This window comes from Cavia porcellus, unplaced genomic scaffold, assembly GCF_034190915.1.
Source record: "Cavia porcellus strain 051 isolate PalLab524CR breed Dunkin Hartley unplaced genomic scaffold, mCavPor4.1 scaffold_5, whole genome shotgun sequence".
Classification (NCBI taxonomy): Eukaryota; Metazoa; Chordata; class Mammalia; order Rodentia; family Caviidae; genus Cavia; species Cavia porcellus.
In genome coordinates this window covers 89,895,340-89,910,183 of record NW_026947488.1, presented here as the reverse complement: position 1 = coordinate 89,910,183, position 14,844 = coordinate 89,895,340, and the positions used below count along the sequence as shown (strand labels likewise).

General features: G+C 34.4%; 1 long non-coding RNA gene across 16 annotated transcripts in view; it reads right to left on the bottom strand.

Annotated features, from left to right (window-relative positions):
* The window catches only part of LOC101788210 (uncharacterized), a 338,370-nt gene that overhangs the window by 233,061 nt on the left and 90,465 nt on the right, over positions 1-14,844 (bottom strand). The window lies entirely within an intron of this gene.

The window sequence follows — 14,844 nt, the reverse complement described above, 5'->3', positions numbered from 1 at the left end:
TATGCCATTTTATGCCATTGTTAAGAATATAAATTAGTAAAACCATTATGGAAAATAATGTGAAGGATCCTCAAAAATGCAATAGTGCAACTATGAAATGTTACTGTAAGGTTTCTTCTTGGTAAATATGCAAAATAAGTATATCAAACAATTATCTGTCCTTGTGTTTATTGCCACACTATTGTCAGTAGCCAAGAAAACGGCAGCAGTTTATGTATTCATTAACAAAGACATGGGAAAAGAACAAGCAGCACATGAGGATAGTGGAACACTATTCAGGCATAAAGCCTGTCATCTGCATCAAAGTGACTGAACTGGAAGACATTTTTAAGTAAAAAAAAAAAAAAAAAAAAAAAAAAAAGGAAGCACAGAAAGATAAATATGATCTCATTTATATGTGAAACTTTAAAAAATGATTTCAGAGAAGTCCTGAGTAAAATGGTGGTGGTGAATGTGGCAGGAGACAAAGATGGAAAAAGATTAATCAATTGCTAAGTCAAGTTAGATAACAAAACTTGGTTCTAGTGTATTTGGTACTAGGGAGACCACAGTTAAAGGTAACACATTGTACATATATTTATATATGTACTTCACTAAGACTAAGAAAGAGGATCTTGAATTCTTTTACCATGAGTAAAAAAATACATGATTGAGGAGATATATATGTTTATCTTGATTTGAACATTGCACTATATTTTCTGGATCCAGAGTTTCTTCCCAAGGTTCCTGTGTTGTAGACAGCTGACTTTGTGATCAGCCTGTGACATTTTTGGAAGGTGGTGAAACCTTTAGAAAGTTGGGGTCTAGGGGGAAGAAGTTAGGTGTCTGAAGGAGTGTCCTTCACTTTGATATTGAGACACTAGTCTCTCTCTTCTCCTTTTTACTTGGTGCCATGACCTGTTAAAGCAGCTTTGCTTTACCATGTACTCTCACTATGATGGTCTCACTATGATAGACTAACAATGATGAACACTTTGGAGACCAAATGCCCAAGCTGCAATCCAAAACCCAGTTATTTATCATAAAGTACCAACATCGCAATTAAACCTGAATTCAGTAGTTTTGATTTTAAAAACCTCAGAATTTATCATCTTTTACCTTAATAATTACTAAAATTATAATACCATGCCATAGGTTTGCTATTACTACCCTCAACCTCCAAACAGGGAGCCAACTCACAATGGACTAGAATCTCTGAAACCATGAGCCAAAATAAACTTTCTTGCTTTTAGGTTGAATTTTGTCAACTAATTTTGTCATAGTAGCACAAATCTAATAAGCAATACATACAGGTATCAAAATACCAAATTGTATCTTATAAAACTTTACAATTTTTATGTTACTTGAAAGAAGTAAAAAATAGGGTAAAGTGGCTGTCAAGAATAACTGGTAGTAAAAATGGGACATTGATAACACACTGCATGCTATATGATAAAAGTTTTGTGAAAGTGAGCACTCTGTCTTAACATATCTTATTATGCTTACAGTATTACCAGCCCGTAACTCACTGTGATTGACTCAAGACTAAGAAAGTGAAATCCTGGATATGGGAAACTGCAATAGACTGTTTGTGAGCTGCACTGTGTGCTGTGGTGCATTATATAATAAGAATGCATTAGGGGCTGGGGATTTAGCTCAGCGGCATAAGCACCTGCCTTGTAACCAGGCAGTCGTGAGTTTGATAACTGGTACCGATAAAAACGAAAAAGACAAAAAAAGAAATAAAAGTCTTTAAAAAAAAAAAGAATGCATTAGTGATATTGAGTTCAGATAAATAAACGTGCTAATAGAAATGCATCCGGTAAAGACCAGGCTCTGGAGGTTCCAGTTAGAAACAAAGACTACATTGACTCTTGGACTGCAGACCATGTATGCTATCCTTTGGCAGAAAGTTTTTCTGCATTTTGCTCATGTGCAGAGACTTTGACTGAGATTAAGTTTCAAGGTAGTAGACTGACTAATCTAGTGGAAAAAATTTCAAGGCATTCTAATGTTGAGGTGATAATAAGATTACTGTTGGGGGCTTTTAGCCAGATTCATGTTGAGAATTAAGAGCAAAGATCCCAGAAGAATGACTGAAAATGTTCTGAGTTTGACCAAAAAAGGAAGCTTTGGTAAAGTTGAAGCCTGCAAAATTGGAGCAAAGGAGAACGTGGTTGCAAGAAAATGAACAGGATAACAGAAGAGATGACCTGAAGATAGGACAAAAACAAGCAGAAAGGACTCTACCCTTTGCAACTTCAAAATTGCAAAGGAAAAAGACTTCCTTGAGATGAGAACTTTAGTGCACCACTTTCCAGAATGGTGGCTGCTCCAGATTTTGTAGTAAGAGAATTTGTTCCTCCAGATTTGACTCATATTGCTCAGAAATTCAGGCACTCAACCTCTACAGCCATGAAGAAAGGTAATCTGCTTACTGTCACAGCTGGCTGCAGACTTTCAGATCATCTACATGGTCCTGGTTTTAATTCCATGAAGAATTCAAGAGTTGTACGGTCAAGAAGGCTTCAAGCTTGATTTCACAAGAAGGCCTGAGAGGGCAGGCAGAGTGCCAAGGAGTGGTTGAACCTGTGAATAATAAACTAAAGGTACAGTGTAGACCCCGAACATTAGAGAAGCCAGCAACATGGATAATCTGAGGTAAATTATTGCAGGGAATTAGCAAAGGCAACCCAAGAGAAAAGCTGTGAGAGCTACAACCACTGGTGGTGCCATTGGGTCAGAGATATCCAAGGTCTTTGGAGTTCACGTCTGGCCATGGGATTGCCCCAGATATTGGAAATGGAACCATAGGACTCAATGTTTGCTCTGCTGAATTTTGAACTTACTTGGGATAGCTGCATAGCTGCAGCACAACAACAGATTGCTAGTGACCCCCATCTTCACAGTTAATGCTTTCTCACCAGGCAGTTCCATTTTAACTGTCACATTTTCAGATAGTTTTTCTGAACATTTTCCTTCATGGAGGCTAACTTGACATCAAGTTTTACTAAATTATTATATTTTGTTCTCTACCACATCCTGAAATTATATTTGTCCATTTATTTTCTGTTTTCTCTTCCCAAAAAGAAAAGAAGAAAGAATGAAAACAACACGGCATTCTTTCATTATTGTCACCAGTTTACATCACACAGAATAGTACAAGTCCTCACGCAGGTATTCATGAAATACTTATTCAGTGAATGGGTGAATGAATAAATGATTATCCTGTCCTCATATTTTAAAACATATTTTCTATAGCAAAGAGCAGCTTATAGAACAAGCAATGTTAATAAGAGGATTAAATGTTAGAATTTTTTTTTTTAAATTACCATAGAAACACTAAGAAGGAAGGAGTATTGTGCAAATAGAACAGAGGAGCTTCACAAATGCACTAAATACATAGTTTTCTCTAACGGGCTTTCACTTAAAAGCCAAAAAGGGCAACAGATGGAAGGTGCAAAATAATGAGTTTTTACTGAACATGTGGAAGAGGTCAGAGAAACAGAAAAGGAGGATATTTAGGTGCATTATCAAGTCAAATTATAGTGCTAAGCAGTGTAGATTTTATCTTTGAGGTAATTAATTCTAATGAAAGCACACAAATTTCAAAGTGATGGTTGTGTATTAAAGATGGAATTTAAATATTCAATGTATTTGGAAAACTTCCCTCAGTTCCCTTAAGCAGACTTGATAGTAAAAAAATGCAACTGGGTTGAAAAGTAGGGGAAATGTTGAATTTAGAAAGAAATAGCAAGAAATATTAGTGAGGACAGCCTTCTGTAGAACCAAACCGGCTGCATAATTCCTGTGTCTTCCTTCATTCATTTCTACTCAAGTCTCCTGAACATTGCAAAGAAAACAGGGTTAAAATAGAGACCTAAAATTATTTCAGTGGTAGAGAGAGGTTACACAGAATTAAATGTTCTAGAACTGATCGCAGATAAACTCATTCCATGCACGGGCACATAAACACCCAATATATCTCTTACACAACAATGAACATACAGGTTTAACCAATACACATTATTTAATTTATATATTTTAATTTATATAATTGTATATACTTAAGTATAAACATACACATTCTTTGTTGGCCTTTCCCAATATAGAAGAAGATACCAAAAACAAAAGTAAATTTTCTACACCTTTAATTGAATCAATAAAAGAAGTACCAATCTAACATCTGATTGTGGCTTTGGGAGTTTTTAAAACCTATTTAAATAATCTTTTCACTTACATGGAAGTGGTGAATGAAAAACAATTATTAAACTAGATTTTTCATGTGAAGAGTAAAGATAACTAAGTGAGATAAAGATGTTTTGGAAAGAGCCTGTTGGTACCCATACATTAATGAGCTTGGGAGAAAATACATGCATTTCTATTTTCATAAACCTAAGGAATGCTAGCCTTGGTGAGCTGAGCATAAAGTCATCCATTTTTGTTCTGTTAAGATGCAAGCTATTCTGTTCTCAAAAAAGTCTTTTTCAATAATGACTCTACCAGTGAAAGTGAAGAATAATTCATCTAATTGAAACTCAGAATGCTATAGATAGATAGAAAGTAATTACCTAAGATATATACTAGCCAGGTTCTTGAGAATAACACCCATATCTTTACAGAAATGCTGTGAAATTATTCAAGACCATGATCATCAAGACACTCATATAAATCTTATCTGTTGGCTCAAACTTTGACAGGATGCATAACTAGGAGTAAATAAGAGCAGCAAAGTAATTCTCCATATTATATTCAACATTGGAAAGATCCTACTGTGTCTTCTGACACTCTAGAATTTGAGAATGATAAAGCAAACTCAAAGAAAAATACATAATTGAATGTTAGAAAATGAAAATCCTAAGAAAGGTTAAAATAAGTTAGATTAGGCCAGAGAACAACTGGCTAAAGGTTTACTATTAACAGACTTTTCAGTGAAGGGTTATTTCACAGATTGAGACAGCCAGGTGTTTTGCATTTTCATTTAAAGCATAATAGAGAGAGATGAATTTTAATAGCAAAACAAGAGAAGGAAGAAAGACGCTTTTGATAATGGAAAAGACTCTTCAATATTAAATGGGCTCCGAAGGGATTTCAGAACATTGAAATTGAGGAAATCTTTCAAAAATAGAATTCAAATATATAAGGCTTGGAAGTTAAGGAAAGGACAACATGACATTTTAAGATGATTTCCATGACTGTAATTCAAAAGCAGCCCTACAAAGAAGAGCAGGATGTCCACTGTGCACTGAGAGGATGTAGAAAGGGGAAGCAAAAAATAAGCACAAAATGGTTATGAATATGCCATCACTTCTTCAAATTATTTACCTAATTTGATTGTACAAATATCTCCTTCAAATGAAGGGGGCAGAATCCATTTGTTTATGATGGGAATTGAACCCAGGGTAAATACAGGCTCTAGCATTAAACTACAACCTCAGTCACAGTTTATTTTTTCTTTCTATCTTACTTACATATGCAGAGGCACAAACATGTGCATATAATACATACTCTTCATTTAAAAAGAAGATAAAAATCACTACTTTTAAAGGGAAAAATGTTTCTTTTGTTAACAGTTTATTTCTGATTCATATGAGATGGAATATCTCAGATTATACAGCAAGAATAGACAAGTGAAAACTTTATACAGCTAAAATTACTGACTTATCCCATCTGTGACAATGTGGAAAAGCTTTGGAATGAAAATATAATAAGACTTCTCAACTGTAGTATGCATAAACATTTTGAAAATATTTGTTAGAAATGCAAATCTATGGGGTCAAGCCCTGAGAGATTTTGATTCAGTTGATCTAAGGTGGACTCTGGAATCTCTAAGTTCCTCAATAACTCAAGTGATTGTAGTACAAGTTCTCTGTTGACTCAAGTGTCAGAAATGAAGATATAGAAACTTTGGTTAAGGCTTATTCAACATTTTTGTTCTAATATCTATATATAATTGAATCATCGCCTCTATCAATATTGAATTGTAACAGCATCCCAGAAAAATCACATGTAATAAAAATAACTTAAATTACCTATAACATATAGCTTGATAATGTGGGCTAGAAAAATTTGTGCAGTAAGATAAATATTGTGTATAACTTTAAAAATACTTAGATGTACCACAACAAATATCACTAGAAGGGGTTTTGTAATCAAAACAATAGCATTCTAGGATGCTAAAAAACTAGACAATTTTTGTACTTCAAAGGAAACAAACCACATGATGAAAAGACAATGGATAGAGTGAGAGAAAATATTTGGAAACATATATCAAATACGGGATTTCCTATGGCTCTCAATGTTTGTATACTCTCAAAATTCATGCTGAAACTTAATTCCAATACGATGGTATTAAAATGAGAGTTCTTTGAAAGGTGAGTTCTTTAAGAGGTGTGTAGGCCATAAGGACTCTACCTTCACTGAGGCATTTTTGTCCTTATAAAAGACATGTGAGGAAGCACAATCATCCCTTTGGCCATCTTTCCTGTAAGGACATAGCTTGAAGGTGTCATCTATGATGCATGAAACCTTATTAGACATTAAATGTGCTAGTGCATCCATCTCAGATTTTGTAGTTGCCAGAAATTTTAGAAATAAGTTTTTTTTCTTTTTCTTTTTTATCGGTACCAGGCATCGAACTCACGACTGCCTGCTTACAAGGCAGGCGCTTATGCCGCTGAGCTAAATCCCCTAGAAATAATTTTTTTGCTTCTGATGAATTTCTTATATTTTGCTATTTTGCTTGAAAGCTGAAACTGACAAATATAAGGCTGATATTTAACTCACATGATTATAAACTTAACAGCAAAAAACAAACAACATGTCAAAATTGGGAAAATCCTGAATATACATTTTTCACAAGAAGACATGCAAAAGCCCAACTGGTATAAAATATTCCATATCACTAGTCATCATGGAAGTGAAAATCAAAACTGCACCTCATCCTGAAGAGGGAATGTGTGTTATCAAAAAGACAAAGATAACAAGCACTGGTGGGAAAGTAGAAAAAAAAAAAGAATCCTTGCATACTGTTGATAAGAATTTAAATTAGTACAACCATTACAGGAAACAATGTGGAGTTTCCTCAAAATGTTAAAAAGTATCATTTTGATATGAATTTGCAATATTTTTCATTTCAAAAAAATGAAATCAATATGTCAAAGAAATATGTACTACATTTTTACTGAAACACTATTTATAATAGCTAAGATATGTAAACCTAGATGGTCTTTAACTAATGAGTGGAGAAACAAAATGCAGTGGACAGACATACTGAAATACTAATCAGCTATAAAATTATTAAATTCTGTCATTTCAACAATATGCATGGACCTAGAGGCTACTAATGAAATAAAATAGATACAGAAGGATAAATACTACATGATCTCACTCCTATATGAAATCCAAAGAAGTTCACCTCATAGAATTCAAGAAAAATTGTGATAATTTGAGGTCTGCAAGAATAGAGAAAGGAGGGATGGAGAAAGGTTTATTACTGGTATCGGGTTATAATGAGGCAAGGTGAAAAATTTCTGCTATTACATAACAGGATGATAATAGTTAGTGATAATGTAGTGTATATTATAAAAACCTAAAGAAAATGAGACTTTATTTTTCACCATAAAGAAATGATAATAAATGCTTCAAGAGATAAAAGTTTATTTTGATTTAAACACTGCTATATATATATATATGTGTGTGTGTGTGTGTGTGTGTGTGTGTGTGTGTGTGGTGTGTATGTTAAAAATATAACTGTACTGGGCTGGAGGTTTAGCTCAGCGGCATAAGCACCTGCCTTGGAAGCAGGCAGTCGTGAGTTCGATCCCCGGTACCAATAAAAAAGAAAAAGACAAAAAAAAAATCACTGTACTTCATAAACATATACAATTTTTATGTGTGAGGTAAAAAAGCAAACTCATTTATTTATTTTTTATTTTAAAGAGAATAAAACAAAGGAAGGCAAAACAAACCAGAACAAATCAGAACAGAACAATGCAAACAGCAAAGGACTTCACAACAAGAGAACAGGATGTAAACAGTAGCTATCATGTCTCTCATTTTCTTTGAAATAGCTGACCATACTTTCACACGCAATAATATCAAACATAACAAAATAGTATAAAATCAATAAAAAGAGTGGTTTTATACTATACATTATACTATAACGTCTCATTTTCCACAAAGAAGTTGTCCATACCATCGCACATAATAAAATTAAATAAAACTCAACAGACTAGAACCAATCAAAACAAAAGAAGAAAAGCATAATAGGACTTCAAAACAAGATGATAGAAAATCAGTAATGGCTACCATAAAGTCTCATTTTCTTCAAAGTAGCTGTTCATACCATCACACATAATAAAATCAAACAAAACAAAATAGAATAAAACTGATTGTACAAATGGATGAAAGCATAAGACCATATAATAGGAAACCAATGATGATTATCATAATACATTCCATTATGTTCAAAATAGCTACTCATACAATCAGACAGAGTAAAATCTAACAAAACAAGACAGAACAAAGCCAAACCTAACAAAATTGTGAAAGTAATACAAGAGTTCAAGACAAGACAATAAGAAATTAAAGTGGTTATCATCTTTCCCTCCCAGGTGTTTCCTCCCCTATCACTTTCATAATATCTATTGTATTTTTGGTTCCCATTAACTCATTCTGTTTCTTATGAAGGTTCTTATATATGAGTTCAAGCTGTTTCATCCATGAACAGGATCCCCAGTTGCACCTATCTAGCTACAAGAGCCTCAGGACTATTCTACTTTATATCTGGGTAGCTTTCCACTGCATGAAAATACCAGATCTTTCTTATCTATTCTGCAGTTGATGGGTAAGTTACTCTTGCGTTTTTTCTGGTCTCCTGTCACATGGAACAATTGTTTTCTCTCCTTTCATTTTCCGTCAATGAATTTTCTTTCCAATTAAATGTGTTTCTTGTATACAGTGTATTGATGGATCTTGTTTTTTGATTCACTTTCCCCCTTTGTTTCTTTTTATTGCTGACCTGAGGCTGTCTACCTTATTGGTTACAACCAGCATACATTCATTTGTCTCTGCCATGCTGTCCTCCTGCTGTTGGTCCTCAACTATTTCCCTTCATTCAACTTCCTGTCTTGTTTGGTGATCCTCCTCTGGTGCTGTTCCTGGAACCATGGTCATCTTTATCTCTCTAGAATATCCTTTAGCACTCTCTGTAGGGTCGATCTGGTGGTCGTGAATTCCTGAAGCTGTTCTTTATCATGGAAATATCTTATTTTTCCATCAATTTTGAAAGATAGTTTTGCAGGGACATCAATCTGAGTTGGAAGTTGTTTTCTTTCAGAGATTGAAACTCTTCACTCCAACTCTTCTTGACTTGATGGTTTGTGTTGATAAGTCCCCATACTTTTGACTGGTTTTCTTTATAGGTGATCTGTGATCTGTCTCTTTGCTCCAACAGCTTTTAATATTCTCTCCTTGTGCTGAATTTCTCAGATCTTGTCTATTATGTCTGGGTGTAGATTTACTTTGGATATGGCTAGTTGGAGTTCTATATGCCTTGCTTATTTGTATGCCAGATCTGTTTCCCATGTTTGGGAAGTTTTCTGCTCTTACTTCTGTAAAAAGCCTTTTAATTTTATTTGTGTTGACCCTAGCTTCTTCATTGATACCTATTACACTTAAATTATGCTTCTTTGCATCATTCTGCAACTGTTGAATTGTTATTTCCTGATTCCTTGTTATTTTTAAAAGATCTTTCCTTTAATGATTGCAAGCTGCAATCTTATCTTCAAGGTTTGAAAGTCTATCTTCAGTCTCTTTCAAGGGGTTTTACCAGTGTTTGATTGACATTTTAATTGCCTGGATCTCTCCTTAACTCTGTTTCATGTATTCTAATTCCTTTCTATATTCATTCAAAGTTTGCATCACTTTCCTATGCTCTCTTTTTTTATCTATGCTTTCTTTAGATATGCTGAGCAATTCTTTCATTATGGTTGTGATTTCTTCTTTTACCTGAGATATTATTTCTGATTTGATTGCTTTTACAATCTCATGAAGTTGTGTCTTTACTTCAGTTGCTGTCCTCTTAGAGATTTCAGGTGTGGGACTTCCATTTTCTTCCATCAGTGTATCGCCCACACTTCTGTAGGGGCTGGAAGGCTGAAATTGCTTCTACTCCTTCATCTTGACATACTTTTGGGGTCCTCCTTACAACCTAGTCATGGGGCCTCCAGAACTTTCCATGTTGGCTGCCCTTTTGCAATGTAGGGGAATGGGATAGGTACCTGGCTTCCTCTGACCCCAGATTAACAGGGAGGTAGCAGGGCATGGGACAGGCTTCTGTAGGCCTGTGAAGCTACACCGGGGCTTCCTCAGTGATCAGAGGTGCATGGAGGCGGGGCTGCTTCTCTCAGCCTGTGTGTCTACACTGGGACTCCTGCAATGCTGGCAGGCACACAGGTATGTTTCTGTCTGATTCTCCTGGTGGGTGATGACTACCTAAAGAAAGCAAGGGCCTCCAATGGTGACTTACAGGTGCACGAGACTTACCTGATCCTGCTGGCTGCCCACAGAAAGGAACCTTCCAGTGGCAGCACCTAGCCGGTGGAGGAGGCTATCTGGCTCTCTCTGCCCACAGTGGCTGCCCATAGGAAGGGACCTTCTAGTGGTGGGGGCTGGCAGGCAGAGGCAGAACTGCTGGTTCTCTCTGCTCTCAATGTCTGCATGCAGGAAGTAGCCCTCTCGTGGCAGTGCCCAGCAGGCAGAGGCGGGTCTGCTGGTTCTCTCTGCCTGTGTTTATTTATTTATTTTTGTATTAGGAATCTAACTCATGAGCTCAGACTTGCCAGAGAAGTGCCATTCTGCTGAGCTATATCACAGGCCCAAAAAACAAATTTAAAAATAACAGAAAGCAAAGTCATTTATCAGATCTAACAGTCTTAAAGTTTGAATCCATAAGGATTCTACTAGCTAATGAAACCATTCTGAGCTATTGGATTAACACATGTCTCTGGAATTAAAAGTAACTCTTTTTCAGAGTATAAAAGACAAACAGAAGTCATCTATTGCATCACTGAAGAGAATAAAGACTAGGTAACTACTGCTGCTTTGTTAATGACAGTGTAGAATGGTGCTTTGAGGCAGTGTATATTATTGTGTCTTTTGATGAGTACCATGTGCAGCAGCTTAAAGAATTTGATATCAAGAAGCTGACTGAGTTACCAAGAAAGATCTAGAGATCCATGACAATATGGAGAACAGTAAGGCAGTCATGTAAAGATTAAGAGTCTCTGCAAACTCATGAAAGAAATTTTGTGAAAGAAGGTTGAGAATGTGACAATCTCCCATTGGCTTGTGTCTTTGCTCTGACAAACTGTAACTGACCTCTATGACTAGGCAGCCAACAAGAAGCAGATTATGAAAGCCCAGCCACTTCTAAACAGTATGGCATCTTCTTGGTTGCCTCCAAAGTACCGGGAGATCAACCTTAATCACCTCCTGTGTTGACATTGTATAGAAGGCCAACTGGAAATGACAAGGCTGACCAGGAGGACCTGGTACTACTGCTGTTTGAAATTCTGTTGCTCTCTTCTGGCTTCTCTCCTAAGTATCTCTTGAACCACTGCAACTGCACCTACTTCATATCTAGCTTGTCCCAGGTACTGATGATGATGAAGTGACAACAGGGAAAGCGAGTATTGCTGCTTCTGATGAGATGCCCCCTTGGAAGGTGACAAGGGTGGATCTTGCATGGAAATTGATTATGAGTCTTTACCTGAAAAATGTGCTCTACTGTATTAGCACCCCCACTGTTTTCACAGCAGCCTTGAGTGGCCCTGTCCTTCCTAGCTACTGGTTCATAGCTATTGTCCTGTGTCAAGGTAGAAAACATATCCACAAGCCCTATCTCCCTAATTTAATACCTAATAATACCAGGGTTGGTTGTATGCATTTTGTTTTCTGTTGTTACTGTTTATTTTGTTCTGAAATTAAAGTTGCAAAATAAAGAAGATTAAATTTTATACCAAAAGTTGTTTAAAAATAAAAATATAATTGAAATATTATCTAGAAATTTCACTACTTGATATTTAGAGAAAAGAAATGTAATCAGTATATAGAAGTATCTGCATTCCAATGTTTATTGGAGTACTATTCACTATAGCCAAGATATGGAAACAATCAAGTGTTGATGATTGATAGATAAAGAACCATATATATATATATATATATATATATATATATATATATACACACACACACACACACACACACACACACAAAATGCATACACACGATGGAATATTATCCTGGACATAATGTTGAGTGGAATAACATGGACATAGACAAATACTGTATAATCTCACTTACATGTAGAATATAAGAAGATCAACTGGTTGGCAAGGGCTGGGAATTTTGTGAAATGGGATGAGGTTTATCAAGAAAAACAAAGTTTCAGATATGTAAGATGAGTAAACTCTAGAGATCTAATGTACTGCATGTAAATATAGGAACTCATACTATATTTCATATGTGAAGTCTATTACAATTTTTAAATGTTCTCACCACAAACACACACACACACACTCACGTGAGGTAAGGGGCTGGGGATTTAGCTCAGTGATGTAAGCACTTGCCTGGCAAGCATCAGGTTTTGAGTACAAAAAAAAGTTAAATAAATGAAAAATAAAAGAATAAAAAAGAGGTAAGTTTAAGGTGACAGATATGTTAATTAATCTGACTATATATCACGTTATATCTCTTCAATATTTATCGTTCTTATCAAACATACATCAATGAAAAGTAAAGATACAACTAGCTGCACTATACTGACTTAAGCTAATTATTGTATTTCCAACTGTTAATTGGTGGGTAATTATAAAATGAGTATGTTGACAACAACATTTCTTATTAACCATATATAACTGTACTTGTTAATAGCCCTAAGTGTGTTGTGGCTGTTAAGTGAGATAATAAATGTGGAAATACCAAACATAGATGCTGCTGCATTGAGACCTTCAGTAACCCTTTTTCTCTGAATTTAAAATTAAATTTTACCTATTGATAATGTCAAACTGGCTTTTTTTGGAAACACTATGAAATATATGATGAGTAGTTTCTCCATTCTTTAGTTTGCTTCCCCCCGTAATCTTCTGTCTGTAAACATCTCTTTATTATAATGAGGAATTCATTTTATGATATATGCTTATACTACATAGTGTAAGCATATATCATAAAAATGTATTGATTATAAAACCAATAGATCATTAAATGCTCATTTGATGTGATTTTTCTATAAAGCCACTTTATCATTTTCTATTTTTAGTTTTTTTTTTGTTTAGAAATTTTGGGTCATACAAATTCGGGTTTTTTCTTCCAATTTCAAATTTTCATGATTATACACAATTTTATATTCTTCTTTATTCCATTCATCTCATGAGAAATGCTGATCAATTTTAGTGCCCTTTCAAGTAATTAACTTCTTTTTTTTTTGAACTAGACATCAAAAGACAATATGGAAAAGTGGTTAAGGTAAATAGTACTGAAGTAGTTTATTCCTAGATTTGAAACTTTGTGACTATATTTAATGATTTAGTTTCTGTAGAGCATATTATTAAATCTTCTCAAAGTTATACTTGCAAATTTAAAGAAGTAAGATATTATCCTTAAAAAGATATAAAAAATGAAATAAATTTTTTATATTGATGCTGGTCTACAGTAAACTTCACTGAGTGTTATGATATTCTTTCAGATGTGGCTAAATCTAGAGTACTCAATGCTGGGAATAACAGTGGGTGATTGCTGAATCAGTCCACTGATAGACTGGCACTGCCTTAATCCTGGTAGACTGACTACAATATTAGTAATATAGACTTGCATCTTTTTTTGCTCTTGCTGTCTTTATTGCTATGAACTACTGTGCCTCTGTCATGTGTCTCTCTGCCTTGAAGCCAGAAAATTATGCACTGAAACCTCGATAAACGTTGAGCTAAATATACCTTTCTTTTTTTTTAATTTTTAGCATTGGGTATTTTGTCTCATCAACGATAGAAAGTTAACTAACACATTCAGTGATATTAGTTTAATTTGATATTCATTCTAAAATAGTCATTAGCACTTGTCCTAAAATCACTTCTTTTGCACATTTCTATGTACAAAAGAATCAAAAAAACACATACTGAAAAAATATTTGCAAAAATTGGAGTATCAGTTGTTCGTTTATTAGGACCCTGTTTACAATTGTTATAAAGAAAAAATTCTGATTAAGTAAATTTTTCTTTACTCTTAAGAAAAATATGCTTTTATTTTTAAATATTTTAAATGTAAATATATCATGCTTTCTACTGAATACAGGTTTTAGAGATGCTTCGTATTCAATTATGTGATTGTAATTCTTAAAGTAATTCCATATAAATAATTTGATAATGACTTAGTTTAACCATTTTTAGCCCTTTACCTAAGAAAATAGATTTGATTATTTACATCAATAATAACAGAAATATTATTTCTAATCTCACTGTTATTCTAATGTAATTTCTAACTTAAGCAACTTACACGTATCTCTATGGCTAGGCTAATATATTTTTAAAAATCAATAATATTTTTAAATAGGAACCTCTGATTAGTAGATGCCTAGAAAACGCGGTTTCTAACTCTACTTTCTCATCTTTTTTTTTTTTTTTACCGAGTTCTATCCATGAATTCTAAACTCAAAATTTCAACATTCTTTGAATAATAGGTTCCTATTTGCTCCCATTCTCTCTTCAACGTATCGATCAAGTTCTTATCTGGTTATCCTATTGCAAGTACATGAAAGAGTCCTCCAGTTTTAAACAAATTAAGAGAAAGGGGGAATTTTTTTCAATTTTC